This window comes from Quercus robur, chromosome 10 (genome assembly GCF_932294415.1).
Source record: "Quercus robur chromosome 10, dhQueRobu3.1, whole genome shotgun sequence".
NCBI classification, from domain to species: Eukaryota; Viridiplantae; Streptophyta; class Magnoliopsida; order Fagales; family Fagaceae; genus Quercus; species Quercus robur.
In genome coordinates, this window is record NC_065543.1 from 5691114 (window position 1) to 5697974 (window position 6861).

Consider the following 6861-nt stretch of genomic DNA (forward strand, 5'->3'; position numbering starts at 1 on the left):
GAGCAAAGAAAGCAAGACCAAAGGAGAAAAAGTGGGGGAGAGGAAAGAAAGAGAGAACTACTTATGGCTGAATAGTGGTGAGTGGCAGTCCAATGAGCTCTGTCTGCAAATTTGTTTGCAAATTTTCCTTTCCTTTACTTTCTCTGGCTTCCCTTTTGTTAGGTTTTAAAGATTTAGATGTAAATGTTTAGAATCATATTTTTATTGTGTTGGCAAACCGAGAACAAAACATGTCTAATCTAGGTGTTAGGCAATGCTTAAAAGTGTGCGTTTCAAAATTTCAAGTCCAACTGATTGCAAAACAAGCGACTTTCTGCCTTTTGCTCGATCGATCGAGAATTAGATTCAACTAATATCGAAAATCGTAGGAACTGAATTCTGCAGAATTTTTAAAATAGGCTCAAGCCTGCAAAAACGTTTAGGGTTTCATTCCAACTTCCATATATAAAAGGGAAACCCTAGCCACATTCTGAAGACTTTAGAAGACTTGTGTGTTACTCTTTGTGAGATCTGAGAGGTTTTGTACCTTCTAACTACACAAGAATCTACCGAAGCAAGAACCACAATCAAGCGTTGGTAGAACATGCATCAAAATCATTACTAATGGTGATCTAAAACCTTTGAGTGAGATGTTAAAGTCACAAGCAAGGTGGCTTGTGTTAGTGTAATTCGGAGCTTGCACATGGTCGTGTTAGTAAGTTACTTTATCCAGGTTTTTTCCTGAGTCATCATATCGTGGTGTTATTTACTTTTCCACTGTCTTACATGATATGATTTATTTGTATTTAACCTAGATCTGAATAATTAATCTAAGTAATCACTTGGTTAATATATTATGTTAAACAATCTGCTTTAAAGGGTCTAATCGAACAAACAATTGTGAGGGAGGGATTGTTGGGGGATCACGATTTGACTCCCTACAACCACTCTAAAAACAGGTCCACGTGGCGTGATGTCGAATGCCATAAAAGATTTGAGTGTGTCTTCCTCATCACCAATTGGTTTTGAGATGGAATAACAGAGCTCACAATCCGACAAAAGGTATCAGAGCCAAGGTCATAGGTTCGAGTCACGGGAGTGTCATTGTAAGGGAGGGATTGTTGGGGGGACCACAATTTGACTCCCTACAACCACTCTAAAAACAGGCCCGTGTGGCTTGATGTCGAATGCTATAAAAGATTTGAGTGTGTCTTTCTCATCACCAATTGGTTTTAAGGTGAAATGGCATAGTTCACGGTCCGACACCTTTATTTCTCCTCTTTTCAATTGTTTTCTCTGCTTATATCGGCTCATTAATAAACAAAGACACAGAATTTGTGGCCTTGGAATAAAATCATAAATTCACTTTTGTGTATTTATATCTCTCATTCGTATAGATCTATATCTATAAGATACTATAATTTTATTTATTTTTTTGAGAAAGAGATACTACAAAAATTTAAAATGTCAAATTTTGTTTAAATTGGGAGAAAAAAAAAAGAAAAAAGAAAAGAAACCATAATACATGCATGATAAAATACATATTGTCTTGGAGAATTTTTGTTTTTCTTTTTGTTTTTTAATCTTTTTGGGATTTGCTAACCTGTGACCTTAAAGCATACATTAATATACAATTTTAGGAATTTTTTTATGGAAAACTGAAAAAGTAATTTACTATTTTGACAGTTTTTTTAATTTTCCATAAAAACTTTTTCAAAATGGATAGTTAATATGTGCCTTAAGTACCTTTTATTTTTTACAAGTTGATTTATTGATGAAACCAAAGCAATCATACAAAATAGTTTGTAATCACTAGAGAATGGAGTGAGCATTGCCATATATTGTGGTCCAATTTCTTTGGCAAAAGCTTGTAATCATTAATGGGGAGTAAGAAATGATTCTCTATTATCATATTTCTAGTTTAGGAGGAAGTACATCCGATTATGGGTGTACGTATTTTTGTGGTCCCACCAACTTTGAGGGAAGGAAACATTCACCCAAAACAAGGTGTATTTTTCCCTAGTTTAAGTTTGTTTTTATTCAGGCGGTCTCCTATGCCTTTTGTTATTCTCTAGATTTTTATTAATGTATTTCATCTTCTACCAATTTTTTTTTTTAAAAAGAAAGAATAAAAGGGAAAAAAGAGTCTAAAGTGATGTGATTTGAGTTCTTTATAAAGGAGTGATGTCTGATTGCCTTCTACTCCTTTTTTTTTTTTTTTTTTTTTTTTTTTTTGTTTTTGTAAAAGACTTTTTTTTTTTTTTTGATGAATTTTTTGTATAAGACTTTCTTTATGAAGGATCGGATCTTTTTATAATGATGACCTTAGCCGTTAGACCTAGGCTCACCCTACTCCAATAATGCAAGGGATTCAACACATATTCGCATGTAGCTATTGGATTATTTTTTATGAGGATGAAAAGTCCATTCATTAAAGGGAACAGTGGGCAATCTTCCTTCCGGGAATTCTAATATTTTACTCTTATTTTAAAAAAAATTTAGCAATATGTCCTTGTTTTGAAACTATTTAGATCCATGCCTTTGTTTTGAAACTCGATTTTAATAAAATCAAGTTTCAATCAAAAACTCGATTGGTTTGAGATCGAGTTATGCCAAATGAAACTTAAAAATAAAAATAAAAAAAAGATTGTGGAACTCGAGTTCATAGAGATCAAGTTCCATACCTATAACAGCATTCAAGGAGTCATATAGTGGCGTTTTAAAAGGAACTCGAGCTCCATGAACTCGAGTTTCATGCAAGTTTTTTATTTTATTTTATTTTTTTAACTTTGATCGCCCCATACCTATAGCTGTGTTCAGGGAGTCCTATAGTGGCGTTTTAAATGGAACTCGAGCTCCATGAACTCAAGTTCTATGCAATTTTTTATTTTTTTTATTTTAAGTTTGATTGCCCCATACCTATAGCTGTATTCAGGAAGTCCTATAGTGACGTTTTAAATGGAACTCGAGTTCCATGCAAGTTTTTTTTTTTTTTTTTTTTTTTTTTTTTTTTTTTTTTTTTTTTTTTTTTTTTTTAAGTTTGATTGCTCTATATCTATAGCTGCATTCAAGAAGTCCTATAGTGACGTTTTAAATGGAACTCAAGTTCCATGCAAGTTTTTTTTTTTGTTTTTTTTTTTATCGCTCCATACTCGATTTTCTACAAATCGAGTTTCTAAATAGAGACATAGACTTAAATAGTTTCAAAACAATAACATATTGCTAAATTTTAAAAAAATAAAGGCAAAATGCTAGAACACCTATTCCTTCCATGTAAATATTCTAAGGACTGACAAGATCCACTGAAAAAAGTTTTGTTTTAATGAGGGCAACAGTCCACGTTAGAACAGACTTCTTTAATGTGTATTGTCCTCATTAAAAACAAAAATGTTTGGATGGGACGTTGATCTTATGAATGGCCATTTTGTAAAAAAACAAAAATGCTAGTTTGTCAAAAACGTGAAAAATACATCCCATAAATCTCCCGCATGTTTGTTTCTCCATGTCATAACATGTCTTGCAATCAATCAAGTACAACTATCAATCAAGTACCGTATGTCGGTAGGGCCCTCCATTCGGTTCGGTAAATCATAAAAAAAATTAAAGTCATTGTCTCAAGAAAAGAAAGATCGAAGACTTCGAAGTCATATATATAAATGTCAAAAATATTCGAATCTCTCACCTTTTGTCATATAATAATCGACCATTGACTACAATTTGTGACTGCATGATACTGAGGGGTCAAAAACTCCTTGGATACCGTAGCTTTGATTGCACAACTAATTTATAAATTATGGGAAGAAAATTGTGCAAGGGAAAGCACTAAATGGTAGCAATTTTGGTAAGAGAAAACTTAGTATGTATTACGTGACATACAATTATTGTTGACAAATATCTTTGCTAGGATGTCGTTGTTGAAGCATGGAAACAAAAGGGATAACTATTGTGGAGACATAACTCATGGACAATCTATTGGGTAAGCAAATTTCATATATGCCTTATAGAAGAATTGCAAGTTTTAATGGTTATTTTTATTAAATAGATTTTCTTGATTGGTTACTTGATCTAAATGATTTATTTGACTATGAGAATATTTGTGATGAGGAAAAAGTTAAACTTGTTTTGTATAAACTTAGAGAGTATGCTCTATGTTGGTGGGAACGAATACAGACTAATAGAATCTAACAAAATAAAGACAAAATTCTTTCATGGCCAAGGATCAAAAAGATGCTTGCTATCAAATATTATCTTTTGGATTGTGATGAACTTTTGTCATACACAAAACAAGATTATTATTGGTCAAGAATTTCACACTTGAATTATTTTGAAGAACCATATATTCCACCATAAAGAGAAGAATTGTATGTTGAACAACATATTTTTCTTGAAGAAAATATAAAGATTTTTGAGGAAATTAATGAAGACATTGTTATAGAAGAAGAATCTGAAGTAAAGATTGTGGAGGAGGCTAATGAAGATCCTATTATAGAGAAAAATCTTGAAGTCGAGATGGCAAAGACAATTGAAGAAGAAATTGAAGATGAAATTTTCAAGGATCTCAATGAAATCAAATCATATGACTGTCAATCTCAAGATCCTTTTATTTTAGTAGTAAGCAATACGCTGAAGTTTATTGAATTTATTGGGGTTGATAGATTTGATTCAATTGTTAGTTCTTATTTGGTAAATCTCTAAAATTACATGAAGACCAAGGAAAAAGAAATTCAAGTTTATTGTTTATTCCATTGATGAGTTGCAAGTATGGAAAGAAAATCAAGGGGCTCAAGCATTCGAAGTATTTGTTTATTTGGAGCGGAAGATTTCAGATTTCAAAGATGAACTGAAGGACGAGTTTGTTTCAAGTGAAGGGGTTTAATGTAGGACAGAATCTTCAAATTAATTTATGCAATTGTTTATTTTTGGAATTTTTATGGAATTTTTGTTATTTTAGGTTTAGGACATTTATTTCCTTAATTTTAGGTGTTTTTAATATTTTTTTTAGGTTAAATTTGGTTCCTACTATGGTTAGGTATTATTTAAGAGTCATTTTAGAATATATTTTCTTGTTTGTCAAGTTTTATGGGGTCCTTACATAGGCCTCTAAGTCTATAAATGTTTTTAAAAAAAAACAATTATTCAATCAATAAAATTCAGACTTTTTTCCAAACTCTTTTTTCTTGTGGATTCAAGGAAATATTGTGGATTCAAGGTTATTTTCAAAAGAAAATGTGTTTTTTTTTCTTGTTTTCTAGAAGTAGACGTGTTCTGCTTCTTGATGCTTTCGCATCCCACATCAAAATTTTTTAAGTGGTTGGTTGTTTGTTTTGAGTAAAATTGGTTAATTGGACTTAAACTTTTTTAGCTTTGCTATTGGTAATTTTTGTTGTTGTGCTTATTTTGGGGGGGGGGGGGGGGGAGATTGCCCCCCAATGCCAATGAATAGTTCTGTCCCTGGCCTTGATAGTTGACGAGTAATGAATGAATTCTCCCCTAGTATGCTGGCACTACAACAAAATGTATTTTTAGTGTCGAAAATTAGTGAGGAAATATTTTTCGTCACTAAAAATATAGCTTTAGTGACGAAATATGAATTTCGTCACTAATAATGAAAAAAATTATAACATTTAGTGACGAAAAATAAATTTCGTCGCTATTGTGATCTGAAAAATGGGCGCCAATGGTGGGAAACTTTGGCGCAAGTTTAATTAATCTATAGTGACGAAATATTTCGTCGCTAAAAGTTGAAATTTTTAGTGACGAAATATTTCGTCACTGTAGGTATTACTATGGATAGTATTAGTAATGAAAATCCTTTCGTCACTATAAGAAAGAATTAGTGACGAAAAATATTCGTCACTAAAAATAATAATAGTTTTGCACTTATATGTTTTTAGTGACGAAATCACAATTCGTCACTAAAAGTATGCTTTAGTGATGAAATATGAATTTCGTCTCTAAAAATCTTAACAAAGCCGGTCTTTAGTGACGAAACTGGAATTCGTCACTAAAGACTTATAAGCCTAATTACAATACCCAGCACACCAAAAATAAAAACCAAGAGCCTCAAACATTTCAATACCATTTCACAAACTCTCTCTGAGCAACCAAAAAAAAAAACCCAAACAAAAAAAACAAAGAACCAACCAAAAAACCTAAACCACCATCATCGTTGAGCTTAGTCGTCGCCGATTAAGCTCAACGGTGACGCTTCAGATCGCCGTTGCAAATACCCACTCCAAATCGCACCGGCGACGCTTCAGCTCGCCGTTGCAAATACCCACTCCAACGGAGCTGAAGCGTCGCCGATTAAGCTCAACTGTCGCCAACGGAGCTGAAGCGTCGCCGATTAAGCTCAACGGCGACGCTTCAGCTCGCCGATCGCAAATATTCAGCTCCGTTGGCGATGATTTAGCTCGCCGTTGGCGACATTTCAGGTCGCCCATCATTGGCGACGCTTCAGGTCACCGATCGCAACGATTCAGCTCCGTTGGTGACGATTCAGCTCCGTTGGTGATGATTCATCTCCCCTTCGCGCCGGCGACCCTTCGCCTCCCCTTTGCACCGGCGACGGCGACGTTGGCAAAACCCTCGTCACTCGTACTCAGGGAACTAAGGTTAGCTTTTTTTTATCTTTTATCTTTTTGTGGGTTTTATTTATTAATGTTTTATTGATCTTATGCTGTGTTTGGTTAACGAGAAACTGTGGGATTAGAAACCAAGTTAAAATTTGCATCTGGGGTTTTTGTTGTTTCCATTGCTGTTTTGTTGTCAGCTTTCTCTGCAGCTGAAATATTGGTTTTTTATTTTGATTTTTGTGTTTGTTGTTGCTAGCTTGATTGGTTGATGTGGTTGGTTAAAGCTAATAATCTAGATGGGTTCTTA